Source organism: Balaenoptera ricei, chromosome 9 (assembly GCF_028023285.1).
Source record: "Balaenoptera ricei isolate mBalRic1 chromosome 9, mBalRic1.hap2, whole genome shotgun sequence".
NCBI lineage: Eukaryota > Metazoa > Chordata > Mammalia > Artiodactyla > Balaenopteridae > Balaenoptera > Balaenoptera ricei.
In genome coordinates this window covers 39,406,597-39,429,028 of record NC_082647.1, presented here as the reverse complement: position 1 = coordinate 39,429,028, position 22,432 = coordinate 39,406,597, and the positions used below count along the sequence as shown (strand labels likewise).

Genomic DNA, 22,432 nt, shown 5'->3' with positions numbered 1-22,432 from the left:
CAGATTGCAGCAGAAGCAGCATGGTTCTGGAGCCAGTAGCTGTAGAGTTGGCTTTCTGATTCAGCAGGTGGTAGCATCCTAATCTGGCATCTTCCTTATGGTGTGGCTTCCTTCGAGTTAACACTGGGCAACACCTTCCTGATTCTTCACCAACCACCTTCACCTGAAGCAGCAGCAACCTGTTTTTGCATTCTCCTGTGTCATTGAGCATGCTGTCCTCTGCATCTAGAAGGCTTTTTCTTTCTCTGCCTGAATCATATAAACTTGGCTTTCCAGACTCAGTCAGTGTATCAGCTTATCATGGAATATTTTCTTAACATCCCCCACCCTCACACCCTGCTGTCCTGGCTGTTAGGTCACCCGTCCACGTATTCTCTTTTATACCTTATTTATCTCCAACCTAGTGCCACACTCCATTATACTTCTGGTTTATTTGTCTATTTCTTCACCATATGGTAAGAGCCTCGTGGACATAAACACTGTTTTCACTATGAAACCCTAGCCCCAAGTATGATATCTGGCACATAGTAGGCGCTCAATGTATGAATGAATGAAATAATGAGTAAATGGATGTCTGAGTGCCAGTGAGGGGCTTCAAATGGCAATTTGGTCTTTCCATTAAAATAACTATTTCTAAACACATATATGAAAATATTTCCTAAAAGAGAAGTCTAATTACTCTGTAATTCAAATGAAGTAGCAATCTAATCCACTCTCATACAGAGCTTTCATGAATATCAGGCCCATGAAGCACCACTGAATTCCCTAATTCTTTCTTTTCTGATAAGAGCCCGTTAGCTTAACTGAAAAGGGGCCTTGCCGCCAGGCTCTGTTTTGGGATGAGGCGAACACTTTACTACCAAATGTTTGAAAACGGCATAGGTAAGGTAAAATGATGAAGAAGACTAGTTTCTTTAGTAGCTTTTACAAAGTAGGATTTACAAATCCTGTCTTGTTTGTTCAATTAGGACCAAAGGAGAAACAGAACATGGGCTCAGGTGGTTGGAAGAGTTTCTTAAAATGTTAGATTCAGATTATAGACATTTTAGAATTGCAGCACACTGATAAAAGGAGCTTTCATTCCTGGAACTTCTACAGGTGATTTAGGTAATGATTGTAGTTTTTTATACCAACACTATTGTCACAGGGGAAAGAGAAAAATGTAATACAAAGGAAAATTTGGTAGTTGTATCTGCTGATGACAATACCTGGTAAATTGAGTATAACGGGATTTTAATATATGAATTAATTAAGCTTGTTTATGTCTTCCAAACATTTAACTGAACAGGTATAAAGATAACTGGTAACCTTCTATTTTTCTGATGAAATAGAATGTTTGTATGTGTCAAATGACAGAACATTCATGAAAAAAGCATGAAAGGGTTAAGATAATTTCATCCTGCTATCCCATCTATAAAGCCAGGTCAAGGAAACTTTTAACCTAATATAGTTCCTATGGTACAAGGAAAATCTCATTTGCAATTTAAAAAATCCTTTTCATTTTCTATGTTTCTCAACTGGCTGTTACTGGATATACATTTCGCATCAACAAAATAAGGGACCACAGCTTCTCATTCAGCATCCTCTGGTTATACTGTGAATCCTCTAACAGTGCTCTCATTCTGACTGGTGTACGTTGCTCTTAATATTGCTTTGGGGATCATTCATTCATTCAATAAATACATATTTTAGTGCCTATTCTGTACCTAGCCACTATCACAGGTACCGAGGAGTCAGTGGTGGAAAACCACAGACATAATACTAGCCTTTTTTGATTTATAGTTGGTAGCTGGAAAAAAAGGGATATGTAACATTAAAGAAAAGATAGTAATAAGTGCTATGGCAGAAATTAGCGGGGTAATGTAAGGAGGATTAACAGTAGACATGGTCCTTCATGAGCTCCCAGGTCACCACATTCTTGCACACTGATGGGCCTCTCCAGGCTGCCCCACAAATTCCCTGTGATGTTGACAGTGTCCCCTTACCTCATGCTGGGCAGGCTTTTCTGGGAAGGTGAGCTCCTGGCCATCTTGCACCCTGCTTTCCAACACCTCATGTCCTCCAAATTCCCTTCCCTCTTAGAGGGCTTTACGATTATTGAAAGAATACTTAATACCCTAGTCAGAAGTATTTGCATTTGTATGACTTGAATTGTCTGGGCTTTCCTGAGAACATATGTGAATATTTACCTAACTATTATGAGACTGAAAGAGTCACTATAGCAGTGTCGCTTAGGTAGAGAAAGTAGCTCTGCCCCCAAACAGTGAATATGCCACTTGTTTGATGTGGACAAAAATAAAGAACTAGGCAGATAATTTAGATTTGGGATGATTTACAGAACCCCATTAGCACCATTATATGGCCATTTAACTAAGTAACAGAATCATGGCAGTGTTCCAGGTTTATGTCAGGAAAATGGGTGCAAGTCTAGGTGCTGCTATTTACCATACATCCTGTATGACACTGTGCAAATTATGTTTCTGACATCTAGGTTCATCCCTGATCAACCCAAATAGAAATAGACGCTCTGCCTGACTCCGAATAGACTTTGAGGTTAAACTGGAAGTGTGCCTTAGAATTATACATTGATATTGTTTTTCCTTAAATATAGAATAAAATAATATTTGTGAGGGTCAACTCTATGTCAGGAATTACCCAGCGTAGGCAAAGCTGTCTTTATGTTGCTGATGAGACAATGAACAGAAGGTAAAAGATTTACCCACAGTCACATTGGTAATAAGTTTTACTGGAATGAAAAATGAAGTCATTTGATGCAATGTCCTATTCTCTTTCTTTTAAACCAAGCAGAAAAATTTACAATGTGAGTTGTACTATATATTTTTAGAAGATTGGTATTCAAAAACCTATAGTCAGTGTCCTGTAACAAGTGGAGGAGAACCTCGGAATAGTTTGGTTCCTGCTCTTATCCCAAAATGGGTTTATTTTCACCTGATGTACACACTGTCCTCTTAAAATTTCTTTTCAATCAAGAGTTCTTAGATTAACATGAATGAGTGAATGAATGAATGAATGCCCCTCATTTAGAGAGTCGTAAGTTGGCAAAATTATTTGTGAGCTAGCCAATGTTTTGCTCTCAGAAAGAAGGCTGCGTAGACTCCTATGATAATTTTCCAAAACATTTGAAAAATACTCAAAGACTTAGGAATGTTGGTTGGTTTATTCAGTATTGTCTCCAAGGAAACTCTCTCTCTCTCTCTTTTTTTTTTTTTTTTTTGTAGCCTGAGAATGACTGTGTAGGAGGGATCCTGTGAAAGGACCTGTTAAATTTTGTTAAATATTCATTTGCTCATTTTAGCATCTGGATAAAGACTTTTTACATTTTGGAAGATACCTTCCGAAAGAAACTTTAATTGACTTGATGAACTATCTTTCTCCCAACAAGAGGGATTAGTAAACTGAGGCCATATATTTTCTTGTATTGCAAAAACATAAAAAATACCATAAAGGGAAATCAAAGTAGTAAAGGATCAGTAGAACTGCTGAGATAGTTGTAATATTTTTTCAAATACTTTAGCATAGCAATATTGATTTTCTATACATATGTATGCAGAAATATACAGGTGTTTACAATCTCAGTATAGTTTGTAATTAATTTTAAAGGTGTTGCAAACAACAGCAGCAAACCATGAATGATTAGCATTCAAATCCAAGGTGGATAGAAGGTATGATGAAACAGCAAATTATACTTTTTAATAAGTGCGTTGTTCTGCTGAAAGAGATTATTGTATTCACTGACAGCCAATTCTGTAGTGATGAATTATTTTTTAAAAACCTTTCCCTGTGATATTTTTTGGTAAGCAGTTAACAAATAACTACTCAGCTAATTTTTATGTATGCAATTATAAATCTTTGCTTTAGTTATATTTCACACCAAGTAAACTGATAAATGTTTTTGATTGTATATGTACCTTCCCTACATTTTCTTTCATTTGAATTTTCCAAAATAGCATAATTTTTCCAACATGAAAGTCGAGCATAATTTGAAGAAATGGCAAGGTTGGGAGCAAAATCTTAGGTTTATACCTGATGTCCGTTTTAACAAGAAGCACTAATCAACATTTAGAATTCCATTGCTACCTTGTCTTCAAATAGTAGAGCATTTGCCATCGTCCCTCAAACTGTGAGTAATTCAAGGGGAAATTTCTCTTTATTTGGTACCTCTTTCAATCTTCAGGTCTTTAAAAATCAAGGAAAATTCTTTTATTTCCTATACGTTTCTTCCCCAAAGTAGATTAAGCATAAGAGAAAACTAGCTTGTTTATTTTCAAAATGGAATCAATTAGAAGTTTACATGGTATTGAAGTTTTATGTTTTAAAATTTGTTACTTTCATTTTAATTGTTATAACCATCTCAGGGTTCCAGAGTATATTATCAATAATCTTTATGGTTTTCTGATTAATCAATAGTTTTAGGGTTAATCACTCTTATAAGCTGTTTATTTTTGTATAAAACATCTAATGACAAATGGGTGAAGTCAGAGATGATCTAGTTATGGAAATTTAAGGTACACAGGAAGGGTGCCCGCCAAATAAAACAGTCTCCTTCAAAGACCTGAAAGAGAAACTTTGGATATTTTATTTTTTGCTTTTGAGAGTTCTACAGTCAATAAGAAGTACCAAATGAAGTGTAGATATCCAGCTAGTGGGGTCAGGGCTGTGACTTTCCCAGATGCAGCAGGAGGAGGGAAGAGGCTCAGTAGAAAGGGTGGAAAGTTAGATAAAAGCTAAACGGTTTTACCTTAAAATTTTGCCTCCAGCTGCATGGAAATTTTAAATATAACTCCATATTCTTGACTGAATCATGCTGTCCTCTCACTCACATCAAGTTGTTTCGGCTTAATTTTTCAGAATACTTTTCTTGTAATGAATTTCCATTATTCACTGTTGGGTGATTTCTATCTTGAGTTAATAAGAGGACAACAGTAGTTCTGTTTTAATGAGACCTTTTTTGTCATGTAGTTTTAAAAACTAATGGCTAACGTAAAGCATGGATACTTGGAATAGTTGACAACCTCTGTCCTCATGTATTTTACCAGTACCTTTATATTCATATATATTCACAACTTCCCTCTACCTGCAGAGGCAGTTCCTAGAACAAGGGCTATTCTGCAGCTTTAGTAAATCCATAGTCTACTGAGGAATAAGAAAAAATGAAAGGCAGAATTGCCTTTTGTTATCTGAACAACCTGTCCAATTTTCTCTCGATATTCTTTAATCCCTTTTACTCATTATATGTCAGTAAATTATCACCCACACAGAAAGCGATGAGAAAGTACAAAAAGGGTTTTGCTTCAAAATATATTTAGTTCTGTATAATTGTGCTTACCTTTGAAGATTAAGGTCTTATGTGAAGATTATTTATTTCTTGGGTAGTAAGGATTTCTTTTTTTTGGCCCTGCAGGAGGTAGTTCAAACTCATTATTCTGTGGATTGTTATTCACTGGAAATATGTTGGACTAAAGTAGAAAATTAGAGTCTCTGACGTAGTGAGTTCCTCTCTTTTCTGGTCTGTGCACTCAGGAAGAGAGCTGCTTCCCTTGCTTCCCATTCTCCCCTGTGGAGCCCTTACTGGGATCTGGAACTGGAATGGAGATTCCACCTTCCTTCTTTCAATTGAATTAATAAGCCTTTCACTTTTGAGGAGGCTGTATAAGGTTGGTCTTTTTAAACAAGCTTTTACTGACAAGAGAATGCCTGAGGCCAGCTGATCACTAGACAATAGTAATGACTGCAGTTCAGATAATGATTTTTTTTTTTTTTTTGGTCTGTTTGGGACCATATCTTTCACAGTGCCAATGCAAAAATTTCATTGGGCAAAGTTAAACAAGCAAGGAAGACTATTCTGGCTCTTGGACTTGGGCATAGAAGCTGAACTCAACTCCCCTGAAACAAATGATGTGAGTGTCTTTAAGCACTGGAGGACAGGAAGGAGGGGGGTTGATGATGGGATGTGTCCCGCACATTGAATATGCAAATGGTTTCCTTTATGATTAGATCATCGGTGTTAACTAATTGGTGCCCATCTAAATTAGGCTTCTATCCTCCCACAGAAACTGGGAAATAAGGGCACTATATTCTAGATGATTACATTTCACAGAGTTGGCCCCAGGGTCTTAGAGAAAGTCATTCCTGGGTTATAGCAAGAAGATTTTTTAAAGGGGCAGAGAAAGAATTGACAATGACAAGTCTTCTAAAGTAAATGCTCTAAGAAGAGGATCGCCAGGGGCCTAGAGTTAGGAAGAAGCTTGTTTAAGTTTCATTAAACTGAGGGCCTTCTTGGTCGATAATAAACATAATTTCTGCTCATACTGCACCAGCCATGAAGTCTCATCAGTTCTCAAACAACCAATTTAAATATCTGTACTCTTTTGGCGGAAGCTTGAACTGATATGTATCTCTGTGGTCGGTCTATAAAATATTCTAAATAAGTGAATAGTGTAATTTGAATGTTTTCAGAACATTTTAAAATTTATTGAAAACATTTTAAAGTACACTTTAAGTTCTTAAATTACACTCAATTTCATGTCACCATTTGTTTGGAAATTACAACTCTTTCCTATCCATTAAAACAAATCCCCTAACACCTCTACTAGATTTTTTACCACCTTCATTCATCAAAGAACTAATGATTTTTAAGAGTAATTCTATAATCTCTCATTTTTACTATTTTGGTTCCTCTAAATTAAAACTATAATATTGAGCCTGTGATTGTAATATAGTTGTAATATATCATATATATAACTCAGATATTTTAAACTTAAAATATTAAGTATTTATAATTTGAAGAAGAGACCAAGCGAGCAACTAGTCTGTTAGAAAATTTAAGTTTGTGTGTGGACAGAGGACAGAATAAGTATTGTTATTTTAACTATTATATTAATATTCTACTAGCGAATGTGTCATTATTCATCCACACTTAGGACAAATATTACCCAGCAATAGCTGAGTTTGGTGTTACTCTTTGAGTGGAGCAAAGATTTTAGTATATATAACCTTCCTCTCACACTCTCTTTTAGTCCTTGGAAGCAGCTCTCAGTATGATACTTTGCCTAGCATTCAATATAGTGGCATTTTCAGTACCTTGCCATAAAGAAAAGTTATTTGCATGTTTCATTTCAACAGAGTGAAATTCAGGTCCCTGTGTAGTCTCTTTTTCCCTAGTTATTTAAATATATCTTATTGCTCTTGGGGTTACTTAATACCTACAGTTGACCCTTGAACAACGTAGGGGTTAGGAACGCCGACCCTCTGTGCAGTTGAAAATCCTCATAAAACTTACAGCCAGCCCTTGGTATCCGAGTTTCCTCTATGTCCACAGTTCCACATCCACAGATTCAACCAACTGCAGATCATGTCATACTGTAGTATTTACAATTGATAAACATTTACTATTGAATCCATGCAATTCAAATCCATGTTGTTCAAGGGTCAACCATATTTTTTTCCAATTTTCTTTTAGTGTGGTAAAATACATATAAAATTTACCATCTTAACCATTTTTAGGTGTACACTTCAGTGATATTAAATACATTAATAATGTTGTACTACCATCACCACTATCCATCTTCAGAGCACATTTTATCCTGAAAAACTGAAACTCTATGCCTAGTAAATAATAACTCCCCATTCCCCTCTCCTCCCAGCCCCTGGAAACCACCATTCTACTTTCTGTCTCTATGATTTTAATCACTCTAAGCGCCTCATAATAGTGGAATCAAAAAATACTTGTCTTTTTGTGGCTGGCTTATTTCACTTGGCAAAACGTTCACAAGATTCATCCATCCTGTAGTATACATCAGAAGTTTCTTCCTTCTTGAGGTTGAATAATATTCCATTGCATATATATATATATATATATATATATATATATATATACACCATATTTCACTTACCTATCATCTGTAGGTGAACACTTGGTTTGCTTCCACATTTTGGCTATTATGAATATTGCTGCTATGAACATGGTATACAAATATCTCTTTGAGACCCAGATTTTAGTTCTTTTGGGCATATACCCAGAAGTGGGATTGCTAATATATTGTATTTCTTTTTTTTTTTTTTTTTTTTTTTTAGTTCATTAGTTCTTGTCTTTTATTAACCAATATACAATCACTTGTCTTCTGGTTTGTTGAAACAATAAGTCAGACAACATTTGCCACAATAATGTCTGTCAAAGTGGCTGGCCATAAAAACTCCAGCACCACATTCATCTGAAGGGCACTCCCGACGATGGCGACTGATTTTGCCATTCGCATCCACCTTATAGTATTTCAGGACAGCCAGCTTAACCTTCTTTCTCTTATGCTTGTTCTTCTTGGGAGTGGTGTAAGACTTCTTCCTTTTCTTAGCGCCACCACGAAGTCACAACACAAGATGAAGAGTGGACTCCTTTTGAATGTTGTAGTCAGACAAAGTACGTCCATCTTCCAGTTGCTTGCCAGCAAAGATCAGTCTTTGCTGGTCAGGAGGAATTCCTTCCTTGTCCTGGATCTTGGCCTTTACATTTTCTATTGTATCCGAGGGTTCGACCTCGAGAGTGATGGTCTTCCACGTCACGGTCTTCACGAAAATTTGCCTATTGGCAGCGGTGCCACCACAGATGGGGGATCCGAAAAGCTGTATTTCTGTTTTTAATCATTGATGAACAATCATGTTATTTTTCCACAGTGGCTATACTATTTTACATTTCCACCAACAGTGCACAGGGGTTCTAATTTCACCACATCCTTGCCCCACACATGTGTTATGTTCTATTTGTTCATATAGTATATAGTAGCCATCCTAATGGGCGTGAGATGGTATTTCATTGTAGCTTTGATATTTCATTTCTCTAATGAGTAGTGATGTTGAGCATCTTTTCATGTGTTTATTGGACATTTGTATATCTTCGTTGGAGAAATGTTTCTTCAAGTTTTTTATCCATTTTTGAATTGGGTTTTTTTTTTTGTTATTGAGTTTTAGGAGTTCTCTCTATATATGATAAGGGATATTAATCCCTTACCATATATATGATTTGCAAATATTTTCTTCCATTCTGCAGGTTGCCTGGCACTCTGTTGATAGTGCCATTTGATGCACAAAATTTTTAAATTTTTGTTGTCCAATTTGTCTATTTTTTCTTCTGTTGCCTATCTCTTTAGTGTCATATCCAATAAATCACTGCCAAATCCAATGTTGCAAAGATTTTGTCCCATGTTTTCTTCAAAGAGTTTTATCATTTTAACTCTTACATTTAAGTCTTTGATCCATTTTAAGTTAATTTTTGTATATGGTGTTAAGTAAGGGTCTAACTCATTCTTTTGCATGTGGATATCAACTTTTCCCAGCACCATTTGTTGAAAAGGCTTTCCTTTCCCCATAGAATGGTCTTGGTCCCTTGAGATTACATATGAATTTTAGGATCAGTTTTTCTGCAAAAAATGTTATGGGAATTTTTGATAGGGATTGCATTGAATCTGTAGATTACTTTGCGTAGTATTGACATCACTTTGGGTAGTATTAATATTAAATCTTCCTATCCGTGAACATGGAATTTCTTTCCATTTATTTATGTCTTCTTTAATTACTTTCAGCAGTGTTTTGTAATTTTCACTGTAAAAGTCTTACTTGGTTAATTTCTAAATATTTAATTCTTTTCGAGGCCATTGTAAATGGAATTTCCTTAATTTCCTTTTCAATAGTTCATTGTTAGTATATAGAAATGCAACTGGTTTCTGTGTGTTGTATTTGTATCCTTCTACTTTGATGAATTCATTTATTAGTTTTAACATTTTTTCTGCTGAATATTTAGAGTTTTCTACATTTATGATAATGTCATCTGTGAATACAGATAATTTTACTTCTTCCTTTCTGATTTGAATGACTTTTTTTTCCTTGTCTCTCTGGCTGGAACTTCCAGAACTTTTTTGAATAGAAATGACAAAAGTGGGCATCCTTGCCTTATTCCTAATCTTAGGGCAAAAGCTATCAGTCTTTCATCACTGAATATGATGATTGTTGCGTGGTTTTCATATGTGGTTTTTATTATGATGTGGTCATTTCTTTCTATTCCTAATTTGTTGATTTTCTTTTTATCATGAAAAGATGTTGAATTTTGTCAAATTCTTTGTATCAGTTGAGATGATCTTGTGGTTTTTTTCCCTTCATTCTGTTAATATGGTGTATTACATTGATTGAGTTTTGTAAATTGAATCATCCTTTCATTCCAGGAATAAATCCCACTTGGTGTTGGTGTATCATTCTTTTAATATGCTGCTGATTTCAGTTTGCTAGTACTTTGTTGAGGATTTTTATACAAAAGTTCAAAAGGAATATTGGTCTATAATTTTCTTTTCTACTAGTATCTTTGTCTGCTTTTGGTATTAGGGTAATGCTGGCCTCAAAGAATGAATTAAAAACTATTGCTTCCTCTTCAATTTTTTGGAAAAGTATGAGAAGTACTGGTGTTAATTCTTCTTTAAGTTTTTGGTAGAATTCACCAGTGAAACCATCAGGTCCAGGGCTTTTCTTTGTCGGGAAATGTATGATAACTGATTCAATCTCCTTATTAGTTGTAGATCTATTCAGATATTCTATTTCTTTGTGATTTAGTCTAAATAGATTCTGCTTCTAGGAATTTGTCTGTTTAGTGTAAGTTATCCAATTTGCTGGCATAAAATTGTTCACAGTGCTTAAAATCCTTTTTCTTTCTGTATAATTGGTCGTAATGTCTCCACTTTCATTCCTGATTTTAGTGATTTGAGTCTTCTCTCTTTTTTTTCTGAGTTCATTTAGCTAAAGTTCTGTCAGTTTTGTTTATCCAGGTCCCAGTAGTTCTTATAAGCAATTCCCAGCTTGAGCACATTCAAATTGTGAGTGTGTACTATGTGCCAAGCAATATACTAGACATTTGGTTTATATTTTTAAAAAATATTAAAAAATGTATAAACATATAAAATATTTTTAAAGTGTATATCACTTTTTTTGCTTTCAAAATGACCCAGTGGGGAACAGTATTTTTATTTCCACTATATGGATGAGGAAACTAAGATACAGAGAAGGTTGTCCAAGGTCACAAAGCTTGTGAATGGCAGAATCAGTATTCAAATCTAGGCAACCACTCTCCAGAGCAACATACTTAACCACTATGCCAAACAAATAAGTACAAAAAATAAAGGAATAATTTTCAATATTTGATAAATGCTATCAAGGAAAAAACCAGAATGGTATAAGAGAGGAAAATGTATGAGCCTCCTTTAGAATGGGTAGTCATAGAAGGCCATTCTGAGTGAGGATGTACATTTTAGATGAGGCCTAAAGCTTGAATAAGAGTCATTAGCTGAATGCCTGGGGCCCTAGCAGTCCCTTATAGTAACTAATCAATCCAGCCCAACCCCTCCAGCCACCCACACTTGTCTTGCTCATTCCTGCTTTCATGCCTTTGCCTGCACCCTACTGCTCTTTCCTGTGTTGTCATTTTTTTCCACCTAAGAATATTTTTTGACTGAATATATTGCTTATTGCTTAATAAGCAATGTTTTCTTATTGCTCTAAACTCTTATGACATATAACAATTCATGTGCAAGTTGCCTGATAGTTCCTTGTCTTGTTTTATTGGTGGTTATGTTTATATTCAATAAGCCACACAAACCACTGGCCAGTTACATGGCCTCTCCCTTATTCTAAGGGGTTCATTAACTTTATAAGTCAGAGCATGTGATACATGATACACATCATGTGATCCATGACATGAATTTCACCATGAGGGCTACAGGTGCTATGACCAGGGCTGGACACCTGAGCTGAGAGTGGTCAGTCTTGAGGCTGGCCTATGAGGTAGTAACATGAGGAATCTCCCTCATTAGGGCATGCTTTCCTGATTGTTCACTATTTGAACCAACCTACTTCTTTCTTTGGGGGAGTTTAAACAGAAAACCTAGAAATAAAAGGAAGTCATAAGTATTTGCCTAAAGACTCTAAGGAAAGGCAGGATAAATCTATCTGAAAACATTTCTGTTCATCAGAGTTAGGAGACACAGCTCAGGAAAAGACCAGACCTGAGGGAGGGCAAAGACTTTCCATTTGATGTAACTGATCATTTATCCTATGTGACAATCATTTATCCTATGGAAGGAGCAACTCATGGAAAGAGTTAAGAGGACAGAAGGAAGAGTCCTTGTGCTCAGAATAATCACAACATTATGGCTAGGGGCCTGAGAAAGGAGGAGAACCTAAGGAAAGACAAACATGGTCTCTTGCTGAAATGGCATTTGAGGAACTGAGGCTTTGGAACTAGAGAATGGAGGGAAAGATGTTTGCATGTTGTACAGATCATGGCTTTGAAGGAAATAGAGATTAAATATCTAAGAAAGAAAATGAGAAATTTTTTGTCTGGTCTGTATAAACCCAAAATGACAGTAAGGCTATTTGAGAGATGAAAGAACTGTAACATACAGAGTTTAGGTACTCATCACTAAGCCAGACCAAGCTCTCTCCATCAGATTCAATGTCTTTCTAACTTAGATGGCTAGAAAACATTTCTACTCAAGCTTAAGCTCTATAACTTAAACATTTTTGTCTCTCACTATTTATGAGAAAGATCTGGGTTCTTGGAGTAGTCTTCATAGAATTTGAATGCTGCTCTTTAAAAAGAAAATCTTACAAAAATTATCAACTCAAGAGATCTAAGAGAGAAGTGATTTTTCTTTCACTGAATATTTTCAAGCAGAATCTGTTGCTTGAAGGGATGCTATAGAGGTTATTCATTAAACATTAGGTAGAAGTTGGATTAATTGACCTCTTAAATTCTTCCTATTTTTTAACTATGTTTGTTTGAAAAAAAAAAATTAAAACAGAAAGGAAATAAATCATTTTATTCTACATCAAAACTCTAACATATTAAAAATGGGTAGATTAAGACCCAGCCTTGTCCTGATACTTTATTTACAAATGATTAGAGAAAATATAACTGTACATTTTGTCCTGCTTTATTTCCCAAAATAGTGAATTTTATTCCTTTGGAAAATTTTCCAAGTTGATTAAATTAAATACATCTGTCAACCAATAATTTGGGGGCTTACTGAAAACCTTGGGTTTTTTGAAAGTGTTACTTCACAACCTCCTCAGGAGCTTCCAGGTATGATCTGAAAATGGCCCCTGGACACAGAGGGCAGGGAGAGACCAAAGAGGGAGACAGACCACTCCAGATTGGTGGCTGGCAGGTTTAACAAGCAAGGGAACTTACGAGGCTGCAAGACAAGTAGATCTCCACGCCAGTCCACCACAGTCTTAAAAGTTTATGTCGAGGCCTTAACCAGGTTCCGTCACATACCCAGTCCAGAGAGTTTCATCACCACCTCACTAGCTCAAGGCTGTATCCTGGGGGCAGCTCCTGGGCACAGTAGGCAAGCAGAACATACATTCCAAAAACAGAGGAGGGGGTGAGGAGCTTCCAATTGCTGGGGTCCAGCTCACATCTGGGTCAAACCAGCAGTCACATCCTCTCGATGACCTCCAATAGGAAGTCAAACATTATTTAAGAATAATTTGCTAGATTAAATGTGCTATAAAAATTACAGAAAATAAAATGTATAACTTACATAGCTCATTTTTTTTACTTTAATGTTTGTGTTTTAATGTTTTATAGGAGCATTTGCATAGGATATGTACCTTCTTTCGTAAGAGAAAGCATGATACTGATACCTATTCTATAATTAAGTCATACTTTTAGAAAGTCTGTGAATCTACCTAATCTCTTTCATCTCTGTATTCTTAATAAGTGAAAAAAAAATCATTGGCAAGACTTAATTAAAATATTCAAGCAGCATATAAGCTGGAAAAAAATTAAAACTAAAAAACATTGTTGATGAAATACAAAAATGCAATGCGTAACACATTGATATATTAGAATTTCCACTGAATAAAAATGACTAGTGTAATTATGGGTAACACTTAAAAATAGTTATTTTTTGTTGGGGTAAAGAAAGGGATCGATAGTGAAACTAGAAAGATATTCATCTTGGTAGTTAAGATATTAAAATCATGTGTAACTATGATGCAAAGCTATTGAACATTATATGAGTTAGAGTTAAATAATATATTGGATACAGAATTTAGAAACTGCTTTCTCTTATTCTCATTTTTTCTTAGTCTCATTCTCTCCCTCATTATATTATATACATGCATATAAAACACACACCACAAACACACATAGACAAACACATATACTTTGTGTGTACATACACACACATAAATGAAGAGCACAAATGTGTTTGTGTGTGTGTGTATGTTAGTTAGTTAGCTATACGCTTTCTACATTTTCCCAATTTTGGCAGAAGAGATTGAAGTGGCAATCTAGAAAACGTATAATGCTTTGGAATTATGTAAAGGGCACTTATAGCCCAGGTAATAGAAGTGCTAGATTGCCTAGGGCCCAATATGTGAACTCACACTTAAGGAGGAGAAGCGGTTGTTTGATGTGAAAGAGACAAGACATATGATGGAGAAGCTGCAACCTGAATTTGGGATTCTAGCAGGAATATGCCCATCTTGTGTCCTGTGACTCTAGAACAGTTAAAATAATGTCTTTTCCACTATTTTAGCAGGGTAACCAAGTTTAGCGCCTTGAGGGAAAGCCTTCTGTTCACCCATAGAGATGCAAAACTATTCTGTCAGCAATAAAAGTTTGTAAATTTGATACATATCTATGATATATTCAAAATTAAGGTAGAAGTACCCTTAAATCTACCTATGTAAGATTGGTTTTAAAATACCTAAAATGATTAACGGAAGTCCAGAATTGGTTTTTTTGTTTGTTTGTTTTTGTAGAGTAGAATTTATTAAATGAATCAAATTTGTGAGGCAAAATAGCTAGGACAACTTCCCAATTCTCCAGAGAGAGGAATAGAATTGAAAACCAGAAGAGATTCTGAAATTTCTCTACCTGGAAATCTTTTAGGAAATCACATTGCCAATCCCTTTAGAGGAAGTCTTAACTATAAGGCGGAAGGAGAGAAATTCAGGTCAGGGATTGCTATTCATCCTTATAAAGCCTGTGGCTAACAGGAATTACTTTCTTTCCCCTTCCCACCCCCAGCTTTAGTGAGATATAATTGACAAAATAAAAAATGTATATTTGAGTTTTACAATTTGATGCTTTGATTTACATATACATTGTAAAATAACCACAATTAAGCTAATTAACATATCCATCACCCAACATAGGTACCAATTTCTTCCTTCTTTCTTCCTTCCCTCCCTCCCTTCCTTCCTTTCTTCCTTCCTTCTTTTTTTGTGGTGATAAGAACACTTAAGATCTACCCTCTTAGCAAATTACAGTGATACAGTACTGTATTGTTAACTATAGTCACATTGCTGTATATTAGATCTCCAGACTTTTTCATCTTGCGTAACTGAAACTTTGTCAAAAGGCCAGGATTTGGAATGCCTGAAGGTAGCAGGATTTCAGCTAACCTATTTTAGTGAGACTTGAGGTATTATAATCTCACTTGTACAGTGTCCTCCCAATCCACGTGGGCATTGGCACGAGATAGTCTTACTTTGTGAGGATTAGATCAGAGAATGCAAATGAAGCTCTTAAGTGCAATGAATGTCAGGCACATAGTGAATTCGGTAATAAATGTTTGCTATGGACGGAGTGGTGACAGTGATGATAAAGATAATAGTGATGCTGTCACACACAAGGGGAGGTTCTACCAACCAAGGGACTAAGGTGCTAATGAATTGCATTGCTGTCCTCTACTTTATCAGGACAGAATTCCCATGTGGACCAAACTGCTGTGTAATTTTTGTATGGCCTAAATGATAACTGCTCACTTTCATGTGAGCGAGTTATTGTCAAATGCCCTGGAAGAGCAAGATCAAATGTAGTTGGGAGAAATGGGACAAAATTTTCTGTTGGATAATAACCCTCCTTCTAAGTTTGCCAGCTTTGACCTTTCCACACTTCAAGCATTATGCCCCATTAAAACATTTTTTATCTCTCATTTTAGGATAGTCCTTTAAACACCTAATCAAATCCCCTTTTCTCAGTTTTTAAGTCACTTTTTTATTCTCTTTGCAGAATCCCTGAGAATTGCTGGACAACCTACTTGATCAAATAGTATTTCTAATACTTGTAGTTGCTCATGAGGTGAGCCCTTGGCAATCTATTCAGGATAAATAACTTCTTTCCCTCTAATGTTTCCGTACAGATTTTTATTTCATAAAAAAAAAATCCTTTTGATCAATTTTTGTGGTTTTTCTCCTTGATCTCTAAATACTTCTCTTAAAAATGGTCTTCCCATTAGGTCTTTTATCTATAGCATCCAACATAATGCCATGCACGTAGTGATGTTCCGTAGATGACAGTTGAGGGAAAGTAGGCAGAAAAGAATAAAGGAGGGAAGGAAGAAAGGCGACAGCAGGGTATAAGTGTTTGCTTGTGTTGTGTAGCTTAAAGGATTTTGAGAAGGACCGCTTTTAAAATACATCTTCTCTAAAATATCTGAAATTTCGTCACTAAAATTTGTTTCTGAATATTGTATATTGGTCTTTTTCTACATACACCTAGAATGAGTCCGTAACACCTTAGTGAGAATTAGTTCAGGGGGATATTTTGTTTTTCCTCTTATAGGAAAGACTATAATAGTGTCAGAATACCTGTTTGTAGAATGACTATGACCTTGATGTCATTTATAAATATGGGAATTATGTCAACATAAAGGTGAAGTTAGGTTGGTTCATATGTGACCAATTCTAGGCAAAGAGCTGGTGTGGCAATAATTAGAAACTTCTGCAGGAAAAGAAAAATCCATTAGCTTGGATATCACACAGATAGGAGTCCTTTTGGCTATATTTTAAGACAATGGAAAAAGAGCTCTTACACTGGGGATTCCTCTCCAGAAAGCTGAACCCCTACTTTAACCAGCTCTCCCCTTTGGGCAATTTGTTCATTCTCCTGTCCAGAGCACCACTTCCATTTGCATTGTCTCTGCACCTGTAAGCCAGCATTTCTACTTTATTGTTTGGTGTGAATTTTTAATGTCCTTGAAGCAGCCTCCAAACATGCTCAGTGCCTGCCTAGCTGTCCAAGTTATCTCTGGAGGTACCAATTATGGTTTTGGTTAGAGCCTCTGGTTACCAAGTAGATTAAAATTTGAATGATCTCCCAACACTATTTTTCCTACCAACCCTGTTACTTTAGTATGATTTTGAAAAACATGCGTTTTGGGGGAAATACATATATTGGACTACAGTAGAAATTGTATTAAACATTACCAAGGTGTTGGTAGGGGACTCTGGGTTGTTGTTTGGAGGAGAATAAAGGGAAGGAAAAGGCACTGAAGTTAGAGACACACATAAAGCAGGCCTTCTCAAATTTTAAATGCATCGGAATCAGCCCAGGATCTTGTTAAAATGCAGATTCTGATTCAGTATGTCTGAGCAGGATCCTAGATCTTGCCTTTCTAACAAGCTCCAGGTGATTCTTGCTGCTGGTCTGGGGATGACAATTTAAGTAGCAAGAGTCTGAAGGACAGATAGCAATTTGAAGAGGCACCATCTAGCACCGGGCCAGTAGGGAGCATATATATTTTTTCAGGTTATGATGTGTTTTCCTGACTCACAGACAAACCAGGATCATTACTAAAAGCTTCAGTTTGAAACTAATCAAGAGTAAAAAAAAAAAAAAAAGTTTGACCAACATCCATGTTCCTTTTATTTTTCTCAAACCTGCACTTAGAAAGCTAGGTTTATCAACTGGCTGTTAAAATATTAATACTCAGAAAGAGGTTCTTTCTTTTATCTTGTTTTAGAAACAGCTTAAGTTATAACCTCCAACTGTCTCCTGGGCTAATGAAAGAGGCAGGAAAGATAACCAGGTCCAATCACTTTTATTGACTAAACAAAGTGAGTTCCCTGCATTACTTTTAGTTCTTGACATTTCACTTTTACTTGTCTGGATTCACAATAACTGTGATGTGATTTCAATGACCTTCAGTACTACTAAAGGATGCCAGGGTATATTATAAGTTTGGGCTAGCATTTCAAAAATAAATAGGGCCTATAGAAGCTTAAAAATAAATTTCTTCTGTAAATTAACAATTTTGAAACCATATAAAATGTAGATAGATAATGCTTAGATATACGATTGCAGTGAAAAAGATCTACTCTTGACAAAAGACAAAATAATAATCATTTTTAAAAAAGGTTTTTAGTTATCACTTGCTGTGTTGCTTTACATATGCTATCTTACCCAGCTCTCATGAAAATGTGTCAGATGTTATTAACCTCATTTCACAGAGGAAGGAACCACGGCTTGGAGAAGGGAACTAATTTAATGTCACACAACTAGTGAGTGACATGCCCAGATTCAAACCTAGCTTTGCTTGGGTCCAAAATCCGTGTTCTTAATCACTAAGCTCTCAATCCATTTGGAGCCACTAAAATTTAGGTAGACATTATGTCTGATTTATATGTTATGACAAACAAAAAGCATGAAATTCTCTTTGGCATGGGTCCCTTCCTCTCTGGCAGTTACCAAAAGTCATTTTTGGAAATAAGTGGTGTGTAAATTTTAAATAAATAAAAATTTAAAATGTCCTCTACTCATCTCAAAGACTTTCTAAGTACATTCTGTTTTTTTGAGGAGTGAGTGCCATTAGCCCATGAACCCCTGTGTCCTTGAGGGGGTCTCTGTTCTGTTGACTGTTGAAAAGCACCTGAAGAAATAAGATTCCCAGGGTTTGTAATAGCTGGTACTATAGTTGGTTCTTCTGCAATCTTTCTTTGATTTGATTTGTAAATTAAAACATACTATAAGTATGATGTGGAGGTTATGTTGGTTCATGCACAATTATGTCCAGCCTGTTACTGTTTTGAAGCAATCAGTGGCAAGCTTCTCAAAACTAAAAAGACCACTTTTGCAATACATAAAGAGCTTTAAAAAAAAAAAAAGGCAGAAAATCTCCAAAGTGCCTTCCTTTAGAGCAAAAAGTAGCTGTTTATTTGCTTCAAGAATTGCTAGGCTTTCCACTATGTTCAGCTGTCTGGGGAAATGCAGATGTGGAGACATTTCACCATGAATTAAAATAATGTAGTAAAAAAAGAATTCTGATGAAAAGTCTTTATCAGCAGTGTATGCCTTCTAGGATCTATATCTGGAAGAAGGAAGCACAGATAAAACATTGCAAAGAGTTTTCTGACAGTGATGCTAGTAGAGATTTAACTTTACTAGGATCCTTTATTAGGGGTATAATTGTTTATGTTAGTGCTCTGGTCACAAAGTTCCAATATAGACCCAGTTCTATTTTTCCCCGAGTCTTGTTACTTTTAGTGCTCAATTTTGCAAAATGTGAGATTGTTCAAGACAAGCCTGTGTTATATGAAGCTAGGTTGAAGCAAAGAATGAACAGTTCTCACGAGTGCATCATTTTTCTTTCTCTATTAGATACCTGAAAAAAAAATTTTAAACACATTTATTGGAGTATAATTGCTTTGCAATGGTGTGTTAGTTTCTGCTTTATAACAAAGTGAATCAGCTATACATATACATATACCCCCATATTTCCTCCCTCTTGTGTCTCCCTCACACCCTCCCTATCCCACCCCTCTAGGTGGTCACAAAGCACCGAGCTGATCTCTCTCCCTGTGCTATGCGGCTGCTTCCCACTAGCTACCTATTTTACATTTGGTAGTGTTTATATGTCCATGCCACTCTCTCACTTCGTCCCAGCTTACCCTTCCCCCTCCCCGTGTCCTCAAGTCCATTCTCTACATCTGCATCTTTATTCCTGTCCTGTCCCTAGGTTCTTCAGAACCATTTTTCTTTTTTTTTTAGATTCCATATATATGTGTAACCATACGGAATGTGTTTTCCTCTTTCTGACATTTTGCTTTGTATGACAGTCTCTAGGTCCATCCACCTAACTACAAATAACTCAATTTCATTTCTTTCTATGGCTGAATAATATTCCATTGTATATATGCACCACGTCTTCTTTATCAATTCACCTGACGATGGACACTAGGGTTGCTTCCATGTCCTGGCTATGGTAAATAGAGCTTCAGTAAACATTGTGGTACATGACTCTTTTTGAATTATGGTTTTCTCAGGGTATATGCCCAGTAGTGGGAGTGCTGGGTCGTACGGTAGTTCTATTTTTAGATTTTAAGGAACCTCCATACTGTTCTCCATAGTGGCTGTATCAATTTACATTCCCACCAACAGTGCAAGAGGGTTCCCTTTTCTCCACACCCTCTCCAGCATTTATTGTTTGTAGATTTTTTGATGATGGCCATTCTGACTGGTGTGAGGTGATACCTCATTGTAGATTTGATTTGCATTTCTCTAATGATTAGTGTTGTTGAACATACTTTCATGTGTTTGCTGGCAATCTGTATATCTTCTTTGGAGAACTGTCTATTTAGGTCTTCTGCCCATTTTTGGATTGGGTTGTTTGTTTTTTTGATATTGAGCTGCATGGGCTGCTTGTAAATTTTTGAGATTGATCCTTTGACAGTTACTTCATTTGCAAATATTTTCTCCCATTTTGAGGGTTGTCTTTTCATCTTGTTTGTGGTTTCCTTTGCTGTGCAAAAGCTTTGAAGTTTCATTAGGTCCCATTTGTTTATTTTTGTTTTTATTTCCATTTCTCTAGGAGGTGGGTCAAAAAGGATCTTGCTGTGATTTATGTAAAAGAGTGTTCTGCCTATGTTTTCCTCTTAGAGTTTTATAGTGTCTGGCCTTACATTTAGGTCTTTAATCCATTTTGAGTTTATTTTTGTGTATGGTGTTAGGGAGTGTTCTAATTTCATTCTTTTACATGTAGCTGTCCAGTTTTCCCAGCACCACTTATTGAAGAGGCTGTCGTTTCTCCATTGTATATTCTTGCCTCCTTTGTCAAAGATAAGGTGACCATATGTGTGTGGGTTTATCTCTGGGCTTTCTATCCTGTTCCATTGATCTATATTTCTGTTTTTGTGCCATTATCATACTGTCTTGATTGCTGTAGCTTTGTAGTATAGTCTGAAGTCAGGGAGCCTGATTCCTCCAGCTCTGTTTTTCTTTCTCAAGATTGCTTTGGCTATTCAGGGTCATTTTTGTTCCATACAAATTGTGAAATTTTTTGTTCTAGTCCTCTGAAAAATGCCGTTGGTAGTTTGATAGGGACTGCATTGAATCTATAGATTGCTTTGGGTAGTAGAGTCATTTTCACAGTGTTGATTCTTCCAATCCAAGAACGTGGTATATCTCTCTATCTCTTTGTATCATCTTTAATTTCTTTCATCAGTGTCTTACAGTTTTCTTCATACAGGTGTTTGGTCTCCTTAGGTAGGTTTATTCCTAGGTATTTTATTCTTTTTGTTGCAGTGGTAAACGGGAGTGTTTTCTTAATTTCTCTTTCAGATTTTTCATCATCAGTGTATAGGAATGCAAGAGATTTCTGTGCATTAATTTTGTATCCTGCTACTCTACCAAATTCATTGATTAGCTCTAGTGGTTTTCTGGTAGCTTCTTTAGTATTCTCTATGTATAGTATCATGTCATCTGCAAACAGTGACAGCTTTACTTCTTCTTTTCCGATTTGTATTCCTTTTATTTCTTTTCCTTCTCTGATTGCTGTGGCTAGAACTTCCAAAATGATGTTGAATAATGGTGGTGAGAGTGGACATCCTTGTCTTGTTCCTGATCTTAGAGGAAATGTTTACAGTTTTTCCACCATTGAGAATGAGGTTGGCTGTGGGTTTGTCACATATGGCCTTTATTATGTCGAGGTAAGTTCCCTCTATGCCTAGTTTCTGGAGGGTTTTTATCATAAATGGTGTTGAATTTTGTCGAAAGCTTTTTCTGCATCTATTGAGATGATCATATGGTTTTTCTCCTTCAGTCTGTTAATGTGGTGTGTCACATTGATTGATTTGCGTATATTGAAGAATCTGTGCATTCCTGGGATAAACCCCACTTGATCATGGTGTATGATCCTTTTAATGTGCTGTTGGATTCTGTTTGCTAGTATTTTGTTGAGGATTTTTGCCTCTACGTTCATCAGTGATATTGGCCTGTAGTTTTCTTTCTTTGTGACATCTTTGTCTGGTTTTGGTATCAGGGTGATGGTGGCCTCGTGGAATGATTTTGGGAGTGTTCCTCCCACTGCTATATTTTGTAAGAGTTTGAGAAGGATGGGTGTTAGCTCTTCTCTAAAGGTTTGATAGAATTCACCTGTGAAGCCATCTGGTCCTGGGCTTTACTTTGTTGGAAGATTTTTAATCACAGTTTCAATTTCAGTGCTTGTGATTGGTCTGTTTATATTTTCTATTTCTTCCTGGTTCAGTCTCGGAAGGTTGTGCATTTCTAAGAATTTGTCCATTTCTTCCAGGTTGTCCATTTTATTGGCATATACTTGCTTATCATGATCCTTTGTATTTCTGTAGT

The 22,432-nt window shown here is 36.1% G+C and overlaps 1 pseudogene; it reads right to left on the bottom strand.

Annotated features, from left to right (window-relative positions):
* Window positions 1-8,112: 8,112 nt before the first annotated feature.
* LOC132371277 (ubiquitin-ribosomal protein eS31 fusion protein-like) lies at window positions 8,113-9,239 on the bottom strand (annotated as a pseudogene).
* Window positions 9,240-22,432: the final 13,193 nt, after the last annotated feature.